The 16668-nt window shown below is 45.2% G+C and overlaps 1 long non-coding RNA gene across 2 annotated transcripts in view; it reads left to right on the top strand.

Annotated features, from left to right (window-relative positions):
* Positions 1–495: 495 nt before the first annotated feature.
* The window catches only part of LOC102145508 (uncharacterized), a 67065-nt gene continuing 50892 nt past the window's right edge, over positions 496–16668 (top strand). For both annotated transcript variants that reach the window (XR_006690407.3, XR_010579296.1), the window contains exons 1-3: positions 496–643; positions 1237–1462; positions 15208–15332. This is a non-coding gene — a long non-coding RNA (uncharacterized lncRNA). The remainder of the gene's footprint in view (positions 644–1236; positions 1463–15207; positions 15333–16668) is intronic.

The raw sequence follows: 16668 nt of genomic DNA, 5'->3' as shown, positions 1-16668 counted from the left end.
CCTTGGAAACAGGCTTTTAGTCAGGATATTGTAGCGTCAAGGGCAACTGAAGTCTCCTCTACACTAGGACCCCACGAATCTTGGTAAGGGAGAAGGTATTTCCGACCATTTATTATGATTTGTAAGTTCAGCCAGAAATTTTTCTTCTACTTCCTTTCTCAATTAGGGAAATGTGTGCTTTAGAAGATTTTAAATGCTTGGTTACTTAAGAGAGAAAGAAAACTCTGTTGCTTGTTCATATTATTTGTGTTTTTTTTCCATGCAAAGACAGGAGGTTTTCAGCCAAGGCAAATCAGAGTGGCTGACATTCCCACGGGAAAGTGAGCCGGGCATGAGAACAGGATGTGTACCTGTCTGGAAGCCGGAGCCTTTGATGTACATCCACAAGGGCCCCGGAAGGAAGCTGTTTTGATAAGCTGTGGCCACCAGGTGGCGATACACACACGCTGTCAAGCCCAACAGTTTTTCAGACCTGCTGGATTTTTCCAGATTAGTGAAGCAGGAAAAAAACAAGAAAGACAAAACGGGTCCAGTACTTCAGCTCAGAATAGTTGAGTTGAAAAGAGGTGGAGAACCCCCCAGACAGCTTGCTCTCTTCAGTCGTGTGGCAGAGAATGCACTTGGTGCTCTTCGGATTCTTTGAGTAAGTGTGGAGCTGGCTGGCTCCTCAAGGGAGTGTGGAATCAAGACGTGGCCGGTTCCGGCTGCAACAAAGTCCCGGTTATTCTGCGAGGGCAACAGAGCTCCAGCGTCAGGGCTTCGGCAGAGGCGGTCGCTAGGGCGCACCAGCCCTTTACTTCGGACCAGTCTGACCTTAATGGGAACGGCAATTTCCCTTTCTATATGGGAACTCATTTCCTTTGTTGCTTTCCATATTTTCCTCCCAGGGTCCTTTAATTCCAGCCTGGTTGGGGCCTGGGAGGAGGGGATGGATGAGGTGTGAACTAGCAGTGTCCTTTCTTCCTTATCGCTCCGCCCCTAGGCAACACCCTCCAGCACCCAAGCCTACCCCCTTCCTCCGACGGAAAAGTGCACATGGCATATCCGTGTCTGTCCACATGCTGGATTTCCCGGCCAGTTCTGATGTGAAATATCTTGAAAGTTTGCTTTCAAGGGGCCACTTTGTATTAAAAGAGGATTAAAAAAATAAACAAAATCCCATACCTCCAATCTGAAAGTCTTTTCTTGGTACCATAAAAAACTGAGCTATCAGCCCTCTGGTATCTTCTATTCCAGGCCAAAGGCCACTGCCTGGTGGTGACGACCAACGTGGAGGCACCCAAACCAGCTCCCACGGCATCTCTTCTGACAATCAGTGACTCCGGCAGATTCTAGCAGCACCTACACAGCCAGAGCCACACCCAGGCACTTGCTTTGCTGCAGTTTGGGAGGGATCAGTGTTCCAGAGCAGCGGCTCACCAACCTTAGCATGCCTCAGTTGCTGGGCTCCCAGAGTTTTTGGGTGAGTGGGTCCAGGGTGCGGCTGGGAAATTGGCATTTTTAACAACTTCCCCCTGAGGCTGATGCTACAGCCTGGGGACTACACTTTGAGAACCACTATTTCAGAGCAAAATGCTGGTGTGGGGAAAGGAGCAGCAGGAAACAGCCGATGGCTGTGGTGTGGCCGGTCTTTCTCCCAGGCGGCGGGGTGGGGGGTTGTGTGTGCCAGGATCGCAGGGTCACCAGGAGGGCCGGTCCTCTGGCGCTGCTGGAAATCCTTATCCCTCCTTTCTAGACTAGTGGTTCTGAGACTTGGCAGCACATTGGAATCACTTTGGGAGCTTAAAAAAAAATACTGATGACTGGCTCCTAGCCCCAGACGTCCTGATTTAATTGGTTCGGAATGTGGTTTGGGCCCTGGAAGTTTTAAAAGCTCCCTAGGTGTTTCTGATGTGTAGCCCAGGTCGAAAAATCACAGTGCTAGGTCCACTGCATTCTTATATCTAGTCCCCAGTGAGTGTAAGTTCTCACCACGCATTCTCAAACCGTTCCAGCTGTCTCTCATACCGCCCTGCCTCAGGCTGAAAAACACTGGCACCTGTCTCTGAGTGCTGACTTCCTATTTATCCTTCAAGACCCAGGCCAAATATTTTTCCCATGGTGGAGACTTTTCTGGCTTTCCCTAACAGTTCATCTCCTGAAGCACTCTGGATACACTAGAACTATAACCTTTATCTTTCACTTCATTGCAATTACATTCACGTGCTGGGTAAGGATGTTTCAGTCAAAAATCGACTGTATGTATGTAGGTGGTCCCGTAAGATTCTAATGGGGCTGAAAAATTCCTTTCACCTAGTGACACTGTAGCCATTGTCATGTTATAGCTCAATTACTTTATTTTAAAAATAAACTTAGTGTCGCCTAAGTGTACTGTGTTTATAAAGGCTACAGTAGTGGACAATAATATCCTAGTCCCTCACATTCACTCACCACTCGCTCACTGACTCACCGAGAACAACTTCGAGTTCTGAAACAGCCATTTTGGTAAGTGCCCTATACGGATGTATCATTTTTAATCTTTTATACTGTATTTATACTGTACCTTTTTCATGTTTAGATTTGTTTAGGTACACAAATACTCACCATCGTGTTACAAGTGGCTATGATATTCAGTACAGTTACTTGCTGTACAGGTTTGTAGCCTAGGTGCAATGGGCTGTACACTGTAGCCTATTTGTGTTGTAGGCTGTAGGCTGTACCATCTAGGCTTCCGTGAGTGCACTCTGTGATGTTCACACAACAAAATTGCCTAAGGGTGCATTTCCCAGCTGTCTCCCTGTCGTAAAGCCCTGACTGTATTTGTGTTCATATCTTCCCTCCCTACTTGGTGGTTAATAAAACTTTGTAATTGAATGAATCCCATAGTTGGAGATAATGTTAAAAATGCACAGGTTCTGTTTCTTGTGTTGTTGTTTTGGAGACAGGGTCTCACTCCGTTGCCCAGGCTGCAGTGTAATGGTGCAATCATGGCTCACTGCAGCCTTGACCTCCTGGACTCGAGATCCTCCCACCTCAGCCTCCTTAGTAGCTGGGACCACAGGCGTGCACCACCACGCCTGGCTAATTTTTGTAGTTTTATAGAGATGGGACTTCACCATGTTGCCCAGGCTGGTCTCGAACTCCTGGGCTCAAGCAATCTGCCTGCCTTGGCCTCCCAAAGTATTGCAATTACAGGCATAAGCCACTATGCTCGGCTATTGCACAAGTTCTGGATAAGGAAGTTTATTAATATCCGTTCTGTACAATGAACCTAGTGCCTCTAGTGGGGTCAGACTCGGGTGGGTGCTTGAGAAGCAAAGTTGAGTGAGCAGTGCACACTGCCCCTGAGGAATGAATTCCTGTGGAGGCTGAGCTCTCTGAGGCTGCCTGTGCTTTCGTCATGAAATTTAGCTTGGGAACTGCTTTCAGAGATACTGACCTGGAGCACAGAAGGACCTGGGTCTCCTTTCTGTCATGCTCTTCTGCGGCTCTCACCACCCACAGGATTAAGTGGGTTTCTTTGCATGTCTTTCATGAACCTGCCCTTGTCTACCTCTCCCGGATATTCAATTCCTTGACCCTGTTTAACACTTGGATCCTAGTTCCCTGAACACACCATGCTATTGCCAACTTATACCTTTCTGTTCTCCTAAGATGACCTTCTCACCTATTAGGCCAGGTAACTACCAAGGCTCGTGGGCCTTCCTGACCCCCAGGCTGAGTGCCTTCTCCTGTATTATATTCTCTTAGCATTTTATACATACCTCTATCATTATGTGGAAATAATCCAAATTAGTTTTTTATGAGCCTGGCACCCAGTAGGTGCTTTATAAGTGTTGAACTGAGATGAATGCTTACAGAGTGATTCTCAAACTTTATTCTACCTATGCACCATTCACATGCAAAACACACTCCCGCACTTTATATTATGCATGGGACATAGTGTTTCTTTGTCCAGGGTAATGGGTTTAGAAGAGGTAGGCACATCCTTCCGGGGGAATCAGGATAGAGTGGGAGGTAGGCTGGGACTAGTTAGAAATACCCTCCTCTTGCCACCTAGATTCTAATGTGTGTCTTGTTCTCAAGTTGAGAGCTGCTGAATTACTATACGCCAGGTGGTGAGCTAGGCACTTTTCACATTATTTCTAGAATGTTCACAACAGTCTTGCTAGGTGGTTATTATCATCCTCATTTTATGGATGATGAAACTGGGGTTAAAGGATTTGTGCAAGCCACATAGCTGGTGTGCTAGACCATTCTTGCACTCCTGAGACTGAGTCATTTGTAAGAAAACAGGTATTATTGGCTCACGGTTCTGCCGGCTATACAGGAAGCATAGCGACATCTGCTTCTGGGGAGGCCTAAGGATGCTTCCAATCTTGATGGAGTGCAAAGTCGAAGCAGGCATATCACATGGCAAGACAGGAGCAAGCGAGGGAGAGGTGCCAGACACTTTGAAACGACCAGATCTCACTAGAATGAACTCACTTTTGTGAGGACAGCATCCAGGGGTTGGGGCTAAACCATTTATGAGAAATCCACTCCTGTGCGCCAATCACCTCCTACAAGACCCCACCTTCAACAGGGGGATGATAATCCAACATGAGATTTTGGCAGGGCACATATTCAAATTCTCTCAGCTGGTAAGTGACAGGTGAATGCTTGGACACACCACTTTCTGATGTGTTGCCATGCCTGTTTCCTCCAGTAGAACTGGGTTTCCCCTTAAGGGCATGGACTTGGTCTTAGTAATTTTTATATCCCCAGCACCTGACACAGAGCCTGGTGGTAGAAGGTCCTCAGCAAACGAGTGTTGAACTGAACTGAATCATTCTTGGTCATTTCTCTCTGCCGCCTAGCTAGAAATGTTTGGGATGACACGTTTAGACCTGGTGCTGCAGTGCCTTCATCTCCAGAGCCTTCATGGGTCAAATAACTGAGTCTGTCCAGACGTATCATGACAGCTCTGTTTTAATGGATCATCGTCTATTGCCTATTAAAACCTTGTCGGATTCTAATTTTACAGTTCCCCCTCCCTATGTCAGGGTTGGATTATACTTCTCCTTTCTGTTTTTGTTCCCTTCTGCCATTCTGTTTACACGATCCCTTCTGTGGACAGAGCCTTTTTCTAGTTTTCCTGGTGGAATTCCATCGGTATCACCTCTGGGACGCCTTCTATTGACTGCTTTTGTTTCCTCCTTGTCACATGTTGAGTATTTTTTTTTTTTTTTTTTTGAGATGGAGTCTCGCTCTTGTCGCCCAGGCTGGAGTGCAATGGCACAATCTCAGCTCACTGCCACCTTCACCTCCCGGGTTCAAGCAATTCTCCTGCCTCAGCCTCCCAAGTAGCTGGGATTACAGGCACACGCCACCACACCCGAGTAATTTTTTGTATTTTTAGTAGATACAGGGTTTCACCGTGTTGGTCAGGCCGAACTCCTGACTTCAGATGATCCACCTGTCTCGGCCTCCCAAAGTGCTGGGATTACAGGTGTGAGCCACTGCGCCAGGCGGAGTAATTTATTACATGTCAAACATTATGGGCTTTATTGTCTTCCTTTAAAGAGCATTGCATTTGTTTTGGCAGGTGGTTAGCTTGTTGGTGGGTCTGCTTGACGTCATCTGCCCTGGTGGAAAGAGCGTCCTCTTTCCACCAGGTATCCACAGTGAGTAGTTGGACTTGGAAGCATGTCTCTGGCCTTCCTCACATTTCAAACAGCAGCACTGGAAACCAGCTCAGCTTCCCCCCGGTGCCCAAACCCAGTTCATGTGTCTGCTCCGTAAATCCAGGAACATGGTACCTGTAACCTGGGCTGCGCACCCCAAGGGTGAGAGTAATACACAGCTGTGCCCCGAAAAATCAGGGTGAGAGGTGGCTTGAGCACCTAGAACCTATTCTATTAGAATTTCTATGTCCCCCAAGTTTGCTTTTCTTCTTCCTTCATTGTCACCTTCCTCCCCTTCATCCAGAAACGCACAGCCAGAGCCTCACACGTGTGATGAGGGCAGCTGTACCAGAACTCCATTGCCATGGTTTTGTTTCATTCACCGTAGCACTGAGTTAGGTCAGGTCTAATTCTACCATCTTGCTATTTGTTCTAGATTTTCCCATCTATTCTTTGTTCCTTCCCGCCGACTCTCCTGTCTCTTTTTGGATTAATGAAGTGCGTGTGAGTATTCTATTTCCTCTATTGACTTCTGACCTACAACTCTGTTTTATTTCAGTTCCTTAGCTGAGCACAGTCTGACTTGAATTAGTAAGACTTTCTTTTTGCTTTAAGCAGACAATGTAGTTTAAAGAAATTAAAAAATAAAGTGTTCTATAGTGACCCCATAGATTTACCATTTCTGGCACTTTCCTTTGCATATTATAGATCTGTTTCTGTCTGGTATCATTTCCCTTTGGCTTGAGGAACTTTCTTTAATATTTTTCATTGTGCAGGTGATAAGTTATCTCGGGTTTTATTTATTCATTTTGTCTTCATTTTTGAAGGATATTTCCACTGGATGTAGAATTCTAAGTTCGCAGTTTTTTCTTTTTTAGAACTTCAAAGATATCATTCTGTTAACTTCAGGATTGCAACGTTTCTGATGAGATGTCAGTAATAATTTTCATTATTGCACCACTGGAGTTAGGTGGGATTTTTTTTTTTGTCCCCTGAATTCTTTTAAGATATTTTCTTCATCATTGTTTTACAACAGTTTGGCTATGATGTGCTTAAATGTGGTTTTCTTTGTGTTTATCTTGATTAAGATACATTGAGATTCTTGGATCAGTGGATTGGTACTTTTTTTGTCACATTAGGAGGTCATTATTTTTGGAAATATTTCTTCTGCCCCAGTTCCTCTTTGCTTTCCTACTGAGACTACAGTTATGTATCTGTTAGACTGGTTAATGATGTCCCATATGTAACTCAACCTCTATTCTTTTATTCTAGTCCTTTTTCGCTCTATGTACATCAATTTGAATAATTTCTATTACTCTGTCTTCAAGTCTACTAATCTTTTCTTTTGCAGTGTTTAATCTGTTAAGCCCATCTTGTGACTTATTTCAATTATTTTAGACACGTATATATATATACATATTTTTTAGGCAGAATCTTGCTCTGCTGCCCAGGCTGGAGTGCTGTGGTGCAATCTTGGCTCACTGCAACCTCCATCTCCTGGGTTCAAATGATTCTCCTGCCTCAGCCTCCCCAGTAGCTGGGATTACAGGCTTCCACCACCATGCTCAGTTCTTTTTTTTTTTTTTAATTTTTTATTTTTAGTAGAGACAGAGTTTTACCACGTTGACCAGGTTGGTCTTGAACTCCTGGCCTCAATGATCTTCCTGGCTGGGCCTCCCAAAGTATTGGGATTACAGGTGTGAGCCACTGTGCCCAGCCAGTTAGTGTAGATTTTTGAGTCCCATGATTTTCATCTTGCTTCTTTTCATAATGTCTATTTTCCAATGAGTAACTGTTTTTCATTCCTTATGTCCATTTTTTTCCTTTAAATTCTTGAATATATTTAGTTATTTTAAAGTTTTTGTTCGCTAATTCCATCTGTATCACCTCTGGGATTCTTTCTATTGGCTACTTTCTATTCTATTTGTTTCCTCCTTGTTCCACATTGAGTAATTTTTTATTACAGGTCAAACACTATGGTTTTATTATCTTCCTTTAAGGATCATTGCATTTGTTTTGGCAGGTGATTAATTTATTGGTGGATCCGCTTGGATCCATTATTGAGTGTTGGAATTTTGTTTTGTTTTGGTGGGTCCAGTGCGGCCCCTCTCTAGTGCTGGGGTGGCCCAGCTCCACAGGTGTGGCCTTTCCCGGGCCTCTGTTGAAAGCCCAGGCTGTTCATCAAGCTCTTTCCACCATGGACACTGAGAACACAGTGTCTCTTCCCATCGTGTGACCTCTGGAATCTTCTGTTCAGTGCACAGCTCCTACTACCTATTGTTTCTCTCTCTCTCTCTCTTTTTTTTTTTTTTTTTTTTTTTTAAGAAACAGGGTCTCACTCTGTCACCCAGGCTGAAGTGCAGCAGCACAATCTTAGCTCACTGCAGCCTGAAGCTCCTGGGCTCAAGGGATCCTCCTGCCACAGCCTCCCAAGTAGCTGGAACTATAGGTGCATGCCACCACACCTAGCTCATTTAAAAAATTTTTTGTAGAGATGAGGTCTTGCTATATTGCCCAGGCTGGTCTCGAACTCCTGGGCTCAAGCAATCCTCCTGCCTCAGCCTCTCCCAAGGTGCTGGGATTACAGGCATGAGCTACTGTGCCTTGCCCCTGCTACCTGTTCTCTACAAGGCTTTGTGAAAACGTTACCCTGTACGTGTGCAGTTTTGTTTTCAACTAGATTCAGGTGGTCTCCTCTGCAGATTTTTGGATTTCTGCTCTGTGCAGCTCCTGCCTGTCTCGTACCCTGTCCCACACACTCAATCCCTGCAGCAGCCCTAACCTTCGGTCTCTCCTCCATCCTCAGTTTGGGCTCCACTTCCGCGTGCTGTGGTTGGAAAGTCCCAGGCAGGAGGCCAGAGTAAATGTGGGTTTCACCTCTTGTGTTTCTTCTCTCAAGGGTCACATCCCTGCACCATCTGTAGCGTTGCACCTGAAAACAGTTTCATATAATTTGTCCAGTTTATTGTTGTTTATGGCAGGAGGGCACAACCAATATCCCTTACTCTGTCGTGGTGACAACCACAAGTTAGACAGACATCATTGGTTTATTTTATAGTTGAGGGAACCAAGGCTGGCAGCACAGAAGCACTTTGCTCAAGATCACCTTGGAACCAGCTGGGTAAGGACTGAGACTCAGGTTAGAGCCCATTAGAGCCCCAATAGAGGCTCTTGACGTTACCTCCGCTTTTTGTTTCCCAGTTTCCTTTCCTATCTTGTTCCCCTTCGAGGAGAATATGCGGTCATCTTGTGTCTACCTTAGTATCTCCAATTCTATCATATTTCACATTGACTCTCATTTTCACGGCTTTGAACTTGCCTCTGTCTTATCTGGAAAATTCTATATTGTAGACCTCCTCCCCTTTTTGCTTCCATTTTTGTCAGAATATCTATGTTGCTTATTAATTCTTGTATTTTTTCAGTATCAAGCACTGTGCTTGGCACGTAGACATCTCTTGATAAATGTTTGTCGATGGGACCAAGGAAGACATGAGTATCATTTTATCCTTTTTTTTTTTTTTTGAGACAGAGTCTCACTTCTGTCACCCAGGCTGGAGTGCCGTGGTGTGATCTCAGTCACTGCAACCTCTGCCTCCCAGGTTCAAGTGATTTTCGTGCCTCAGCCTCAGTAGCTGGGATTATACAGGTGTGCACCACCATACCTGACTAATTTTGTGTATCTTTAGCAGAGATGGGATTTTGCTGTTTTAGCCAGGCTGGTCTCAAACTTCTGGCCACAAGTGATTCACTCGCCTTGGCCTCCCAAAGTGTGGGGATTACAGGCGTGAGCCACTGTGCCTGGCCTTATTCATCTTTTGACCCTTTTCCCCATGTGTCATTGAAAACAGGTGCGCTTCGAGGCCCAGATGAGGAGCAAAAGTCTGCAGGCGTTGGCAGGGAGAGCCCCAGGCGTGGCGTGCCCTTCACACACAGCCAGAACATGCTTGTCTCTTGACACGGGCTGTTGGCTGAGAATCCATGCATTTCTTTATTATTCTTGTCATACTGGAATTAACCTACAGTCTTTTTTTTTTCGCTTTCTATATCTTTCCTTCTCCTGGCAACAGTTTCATAAAGATCCCCTTCATTATCCATTTCAATCACGCCACTAAAATCTATCCACTTCTTTCTTTTAATTTTACCATCACTCTTCCCCCCTACGTTTCTAGCACACACTAGAATCTTGTATGCAATTTATTTCTGCTGTGTCTTTCTCTTTTCCCCATTTCCATCTCTGGACACTATTCTAGAAACCTCTCTGTGGTACTTTACAATTCATCATTTCGATTCCAATGTATTCATCCTGGTTTCTCTGTTTATTGCTTTGCTTGAGGGACTCTGCTTATCTCTTTAAAGCCTTTGATTTCAGGGCCACTTTCCTTGAGCATCTGCTCACATCATTTTCTTCCTTGCCCACCACTGCCAGCCTGGGAAGATCAGAGGCCTGCCCTCCCCCTGATCTCTCCTCTTTTGTTTTTAATCCTTTCTTGTTCCATCGGGAATTTCCTCCCTTCTTTATACCACTGCCAAACTTAGGTTTTCAGAGGTGAATTTTGGCTGTTGCCTTCATAAAATAAAAATGGAAACATCATTCCTGTTACACGTCACAACCTCTGTTCTTTCTTGTCCATAGACACTGGCCCACCCTCCTGGCTCAGTTTCCATTTGGTAGCCACGTGGCAGCAGCTGGCATGTGTGTTTAAATAAACCCCGTTCGGTTCTGTGCTCTTAAAACCTGCATCATTTGGTGTGTTGGGCACTCTTCTTAGATTTCCCATTTCATGTTTTTCTTAAGAATCCGTGGAAATCTTCCTCTACTCCCTCCACCTGTACCTTTCTTGTGGTGTTTAGGAAGCGGATCATATGTTTATACATGGCTTTTCTCTTGAAAATTTCTTTAAGGGGCTATAAGGATTTCTTTTGGGGAATATGCATTTCCATGAAGTGAATCGTTTTGCTTCTTTAGGTCATAAGCATTGTTATGTATCCTCAGATCCAGATCCTATAAATCTTTGGAAGGTCCCTATAATACACTGTAAGCAAAATATTTCACTTTGAAAATTATCTGGTGAGGAAATCCACAGAGCCAGTTCCTTTCCTAGTTCCTGGTGAACAAACTGCTTCAAACAGGTAATACCTAGATTTCTTACACAAACGTATGCCCAGTTTTTCTTTCCCTAGGGTCCTTTAGGTCGTACCTCTTATCTTCTTTTTAGTGTTTCTTTCTTCACATTGCTTCTCTGAATTACTCTTTATCCTCTTTATAGGAATTTAATTAGGCTTTGAAGGCTTCTTTTAACATTTCTTTTTCTTTACTTTCTTTTTTCTGCCCATTCCTCCAGGGCTTGGGATCCATTCATTCACAGTGAGAGTTTCTTTCTTTTTTTTTTTTTTTTTTGAGACGGAGTCTTTCTGTGTTGCCCAGGCTGGAGTGCAGTGGCCGGATCTCAGCTCACTGCAAGCTCCTCCCAGGTTTACGCCATTCTCCTGCCTCAGCCTCCTGAGTAGCTGGGACTATAGGCGCCCGCCACCTCGCCCGGCTAGTTTTTTGTATTTTTTTTTTTTTTTTTTAGTAGAGACGGGGTTTCACCGGGTTAGCCAGGATGGTCTCGCTCTCCTGACCTCGTGATCCGCCCGTCTCGGCCTCCCAAAGTCCTGGGATTACAGGCTTGAGCCACCGTGCCCGGCCCACAATGAGAATTTCAACAGCGATTCCTCCCCTACTTCCTCTTTCATGGACCTCACAGAACTTTCCTCCTGGAGCCAGGCTTGCTGGCCCCGGTTCCTCTTCTCATTAGAAGCGATCTCTCCTAGAGTCCTTCTGGCAGCACTGACCACTACAACGTGGCTTCTGTTTTCCCTTTTCCTTTATTTCTACCACCCGGTGAAATCAGACTTCTCCTCTGCATTTCCCTGAAGCTCTACTAATCCCCTTTTCCTTCCCTCCCCATCTCAGGTGGCTTCCTTGAGTTCACCAGAGCAGCTGTCCTCAGCTTCCCTTTGCCGTTTCTCCTCTCACTCTGCACCCTTGAACCCTTGAGTCCAGCCCCGCTGGTTCAGGTCATGGCATTAAGGCCTGCTCTTGGGCAGTGTGCCTAGCCTTTCTCCAGCGAAGGCCACACACTAGGTAATTATGGTTTTATTTTATTATTATTAATTTTATTTTATTAATATTATTTTTCTGTCTCTCACTGTGTCGCCCAGGCTGGAGTGTAGTGGTGTAATCTTGACTCACTGCAACATCCACCTCCTAGGTTCAAGCAATTCTCCTGCCTCAGCCTCCCAAGTAGCTGGGATTATAGGTGCCTGCCACCACGCCCAGCTAATTTTTGTACTTTTAGTAGAGACAGGGTTTCACCATGTTGCCCAGGATGGTCTCAAACTCCTGACCTCAGGTGATCTGCCTGCCTTGGCCTCCCAAAGTGCTAGGATTAAAGACATGAGCCACCTCACCCAGCAGATAATTATGTTTTTATTGTCAACACCTGCATGTTTCACTGCCTGATATGCTCAGATGATTTATGGAACCTCATCTTTTTCCATTTCCCTTAACTCTACTGGAGTATAGTTGACAAATACAAATTGTATATAGTTAAGGTGTACACTGATATTTTGATATATGTATACATGATTAAATGATCACACAGTCAAGCTATTAACATCTCTATCACCTCACATAGTAGTCATTTTCTCTTATTTTGTGATGGGGGTATTTAAGATCTTACCTCTTAGCAAGTTTCAAGTATACAATACAGTATTATTAACTATAGTTACCGTGCTGTACAATAGACCTCCAGAAATTATTCATCTTGCATAACTAAAACTTTTTACCTTTTGACCAATATCTTCCCATTTTCCCTGCCTATTATCCCCTGGCAACCACTATTCTACTCTCTGCTTCTGTGAGTTAGACTATTTTAGATTTTTCCCATAAGTCAGATCATGTAGTATTTGTCTTTCTGAATCAGGTTTATTTCACTTAGCATACCTCCAGGTTCATCCATGTTGCAAATGACAGGATCCCGCCCTCTGCCTTTTAAGGCTGAATAATATTCCATTGTATATATATACTACATTTTCTTTATCCATTCATCCATTGATGGACATTTAGGTTGTCTCCATATCTTTTGAGCCTCATCTTTTGCAGGCTTTCATCTTGTACAGAAAGTATAAGAAAGTATCTCAAACTTTTCTGATAACAGTCCAGTTTTCTATTTCCCAGTCTAAACTCCATAGTAGCCAACCATTATTGGTCTACCAAGATGGTTAATACCTCGCCAAATCTCATTAACAGAATCATAACGTCGTTATGAACAAAGCTCTCAGATTTCACCAGACAGCTATTCTAGTGCTCTGATCCCTTTTTACTGCTAAAGTCTCTGAAATACATCAGATTTCTGAATATTCTGATGGTCTGAACTTACTACTCATTTCTAGGAAGGTCTGCAAGCCTGTACTTTGGGTTCATGCATAATGAATGAAAACCAGGGTCTCCATCACAGGTCTCAGACGGCAAGGGATTTTAGAAGGTGCTGCATAGTTGCTATTTCCATTGACTGGGCAATAATGGAGAACTCTTGCTATGTACAGGTTCCTATAGCATCTGGCGCAAAGCCAGAACTTTGACATGTTCTCTTCCAGAACTTCTCTAAGTTTGGGGACCTCATGATTTTTAGTGTCCAGACCCATGGGATCAGGACTTCTTTGTTTACATTTATGGTTGGTGTTATGGTCGGTAGAACTGATGACTATTTAATTGGTGCAGTAAGAGGCCACCCTGCTTCAAACCCACTGGGTCCATATGATTGCATCAGCAGGTATTGGGTATGACCCCTGAGAGCTCTGTTTCCTGCTTTGTGAGACCCTGGCTTCAAGACACTCCTGTTAAAAGGCAAATATCCTGGCCGGGCGTGGTGGCTCACGCCTGTAATCCCAGCCCTTTGGCAGGCCAAGGCAGGTAGATCACAAGGTCAGGAGATCAAGACCATCCTGGCTAACACGGTGAAACCCCATCTCTACTAAAAATACAAAAAATTAGCCGGGCGTGGTGGTGGGCGCCTGTAGTCCCAGCTACTCGGGAGGCTGAGGCAGGAGAATGGCGTGAACCCGGGAGGCGGAGCTTGCAGTTAGCCGAGATTGCACCACTGCACTCTGGCCTGGGCAACAGAGCAAGACTCAGTCTCAAAAAAAAAAAAAAAAAAAAAAAAAGGCAAATACCCTCGAAGAGTCCTATTAGATAATTTCCTAGGGAGGGGCCTGGCCATTCCATTGCCTTTGGAGTCAGATGAACATGGATTCCCATTCTGGCTCTTCTACTTACTAGGTGAATGATCTATAAAGTCTTTGAGCCCCTGTGTCCTTATCTGTAAAAACAGGCATAACAAAACCTACTTCATTGGATTGTTCTCACCGTTCAGTGAGGGCTTTGGAAGGGTATTGTTATGACAAAGTGCTATGTAAAGGGCAGTAAATTGTCCCTCTTTTTGTTTCGTCCTCTTGCCTTAACCTTCTTGAGTGTGTATGTAGAGGAGGGTCTCACTGGCATCCACGACATACAATAAATAAAGAGTCAGGATGGTTATAAGAATACAACACTTGGGGCAGATGGAAAAATTCAGCCCCAAGGTAGAGAGGGCAGCATAGGGCTAAGGGCAAGAACTATGTGAAATACGCCAGGCGCGGTGACTCATGCCTATAATCCCAGAGCTTTGGAAGGCCGAGACGGGTGGATTGCTTGAACCCAGGAGTTTGAGATCAGCCTGAGTAACACAGTGAGACCACATCTCTATAAAAAATAAAAAAAATTAGCCAGGTTGTTGTTGTTGTTGTTTTGGAGGGACTAGAACAGTATTAAGACAAGAAAGCTGCCAGATGCAGTGGCTCATGCCTGTAGTCCTCAACTTGGGAGGCTGAGGCAAGAGGATCACTTGAGTCCAGGAGTTTGAGGCTGCAGTAAGCCATGATTGTGCAACTGCATTCCAGCCTTGGTGACACAGCAAGAGACCCTGCCTCTAAAAAAAAAAAAAGACAAGGAAGAATGTTAGATTCCAAAGGCAAAGGTATAGGACATAGAATTGTGCACAGAAGGTCAGGGGGCTCAGGGAAGGTAAACGACGCTCACTCACCAACTTTGCTCAGGACAGACCCTCATTTTCTCCTTGATGTTGAGCATATTCACGTTAGTCTCTCAGCCTAGAATGAATAGAATTTATTGTGTTAAACTGGTGAATCAAAGGGACATGAATGCTAACTGAGGAACAGCTGTGAGACTGCTGTGGGATCCCAGTTGTAGCAACTTGCTCAGGTGTCTGCGTGCAGTGTTGGTTGTCAGAGGAATGAGATCGAGTTTGGGAGGGCTACCTGTTATCCAGGTAATCTTGGATGTATTTCCCAGCCTCTCTGAGCCTCAGTTCCTAATATTATCTAATATTACTACTTATATCACATACTCTTTATAATGATTAAGTGAAATGCTTGATCACTTTAAAGTTCCAAACAAATCTTATTTTTCTATAAAACTTGTATGGAATATTATTAAAGTCCAACCATTTGTGTGTTCCAGATAAGGAAACCGTAGTCCGAAGAGATTCAATGAGTGTTCGAGGCAATTAGCGGCAGTGGTGGGAATGGAATCCACGGCTCCAGGGAAGGGAGTGGAGGCAGGACACTGTGAGCCTCTCAGGCCAGGTGAGTAGGTTCTGACCAGCCAGGGCCACTAAACTGGCAGCGAGGGGGGTCCGTGTGTGTCAGCTGTTGGGTGAGGAGAGCAGGCACAGAATGAAGTCTTTCATAAGGGAGTTACCGCTTGGCCGTCTTCCCAGAATGCCTGCTAAGCCGAAACTGCCCAAGGGAAGGGGCCTGTGTTGATCCAAGAATCCTTACTCTTGTGAATTTGGATGGACTGTAGGGACATCGGAGGAGTTGGAGGAGGTGCGATTTTCCTCCTTTAGCCAAGCAGGAGTGTGTTAGATGGGACTGAGTAGGGAGGGGACCAGGGAGCAAGGTGAGGGGGAGTTCATCCCAGGTGCTACCCGGGCCTGGCCGGCAGAGCAGTCCTACGTGTGTAGGGGACAGATTCCTCCATGCCAACCATCACCTTGTCTTTAGTATGTTGCAGAGGCAGGGCACCTCTTCTCAGGGATATGGGACGGACAGCTGCTTCCTAACATCCTTAGGAAGATTTTCCCTGGAAAACGATGGACTGAGACAGGAACACGCTCAGGAAATAAGAAGGAGAGGTGGCTAAATACCTCACGGTTTTTGTTTTGTTTGTGGACCCCACGGGTTTGAATGCTTGAGTTCCTAGCATTTTCCCCCACTCTCTTTTTCTCTCTTACCTGCATTCTCTGGGGGCTTTTTAGGGTTTCTAATTAGCCTTCCTCCTGCCCCCACCAGGGTCCCTCCACTGTGAGGTGCTGCAGACTCATAAAGCTTGTGACTTCACCTGGAGCTCGTGATTCATTCTGGCACCTGAAAAGCCTGGGACCAAATGATTCCTGATTTCTGAGTTCTCCTTGGGTTCCAGAGGGCTCAGGGCTATGGTATAGGAGAGGGGCTCTGAGAAAACTCAATGTTAATTTTCAGGATTTTTGTGATCTAGTTAATATCACACTGGCCACTTGAAGTTGGCCAAGGTAGGAGAGTGTTTCCACCACGGGAGTTAGCAAATGCTACGAATCAGGACCTTTTTTCCCCAGATACTTGGTTGTTAACCTTTTACCAGCATGCTGCTTGCTAAGGGAGGGGTGCAGGATTCCGAGAAGTTTTTGGAGCAGCTTTTATTCAAGTTCCCAGAGGCTCCTTAGAGCTCCCCAAGAAGGTTCAGTGGCCTAATACCCTAATTCCAGGCACCAATCTGTTTGGGTGTTGGATACCCTGGGAGAGACGGGCAGGGGAGCCAACACTGAGTGCTACTCTGGGCTGGACAGTGACCAGGCTCCTTCTGTCCCATGCTCCTGGCTCCCATCACCTGGTGTGACTAGGGAACCACTCCAGGGCAGAGCGGCCACATTCTTTAATGTGA

This window comes from Macaca fascicularis, chromosome 11, assembly GCF_037993035.2.
Source record: "Macaca fascicularis isolate 582-1 chromosome 11, T2T-MFA8v1.1".
Taxonomy (NCBI): Eukaryota; Metazoa; Chordata; class Mammalia; order Primates; family Cercopithecidae; genus Macaca; species Macaca fascicularis.
The sequence above is the reverse complement of the archived record's forward strand: the minus strand, read 5'-3'. Positions and strand labels throughout refer to the sequence as shown.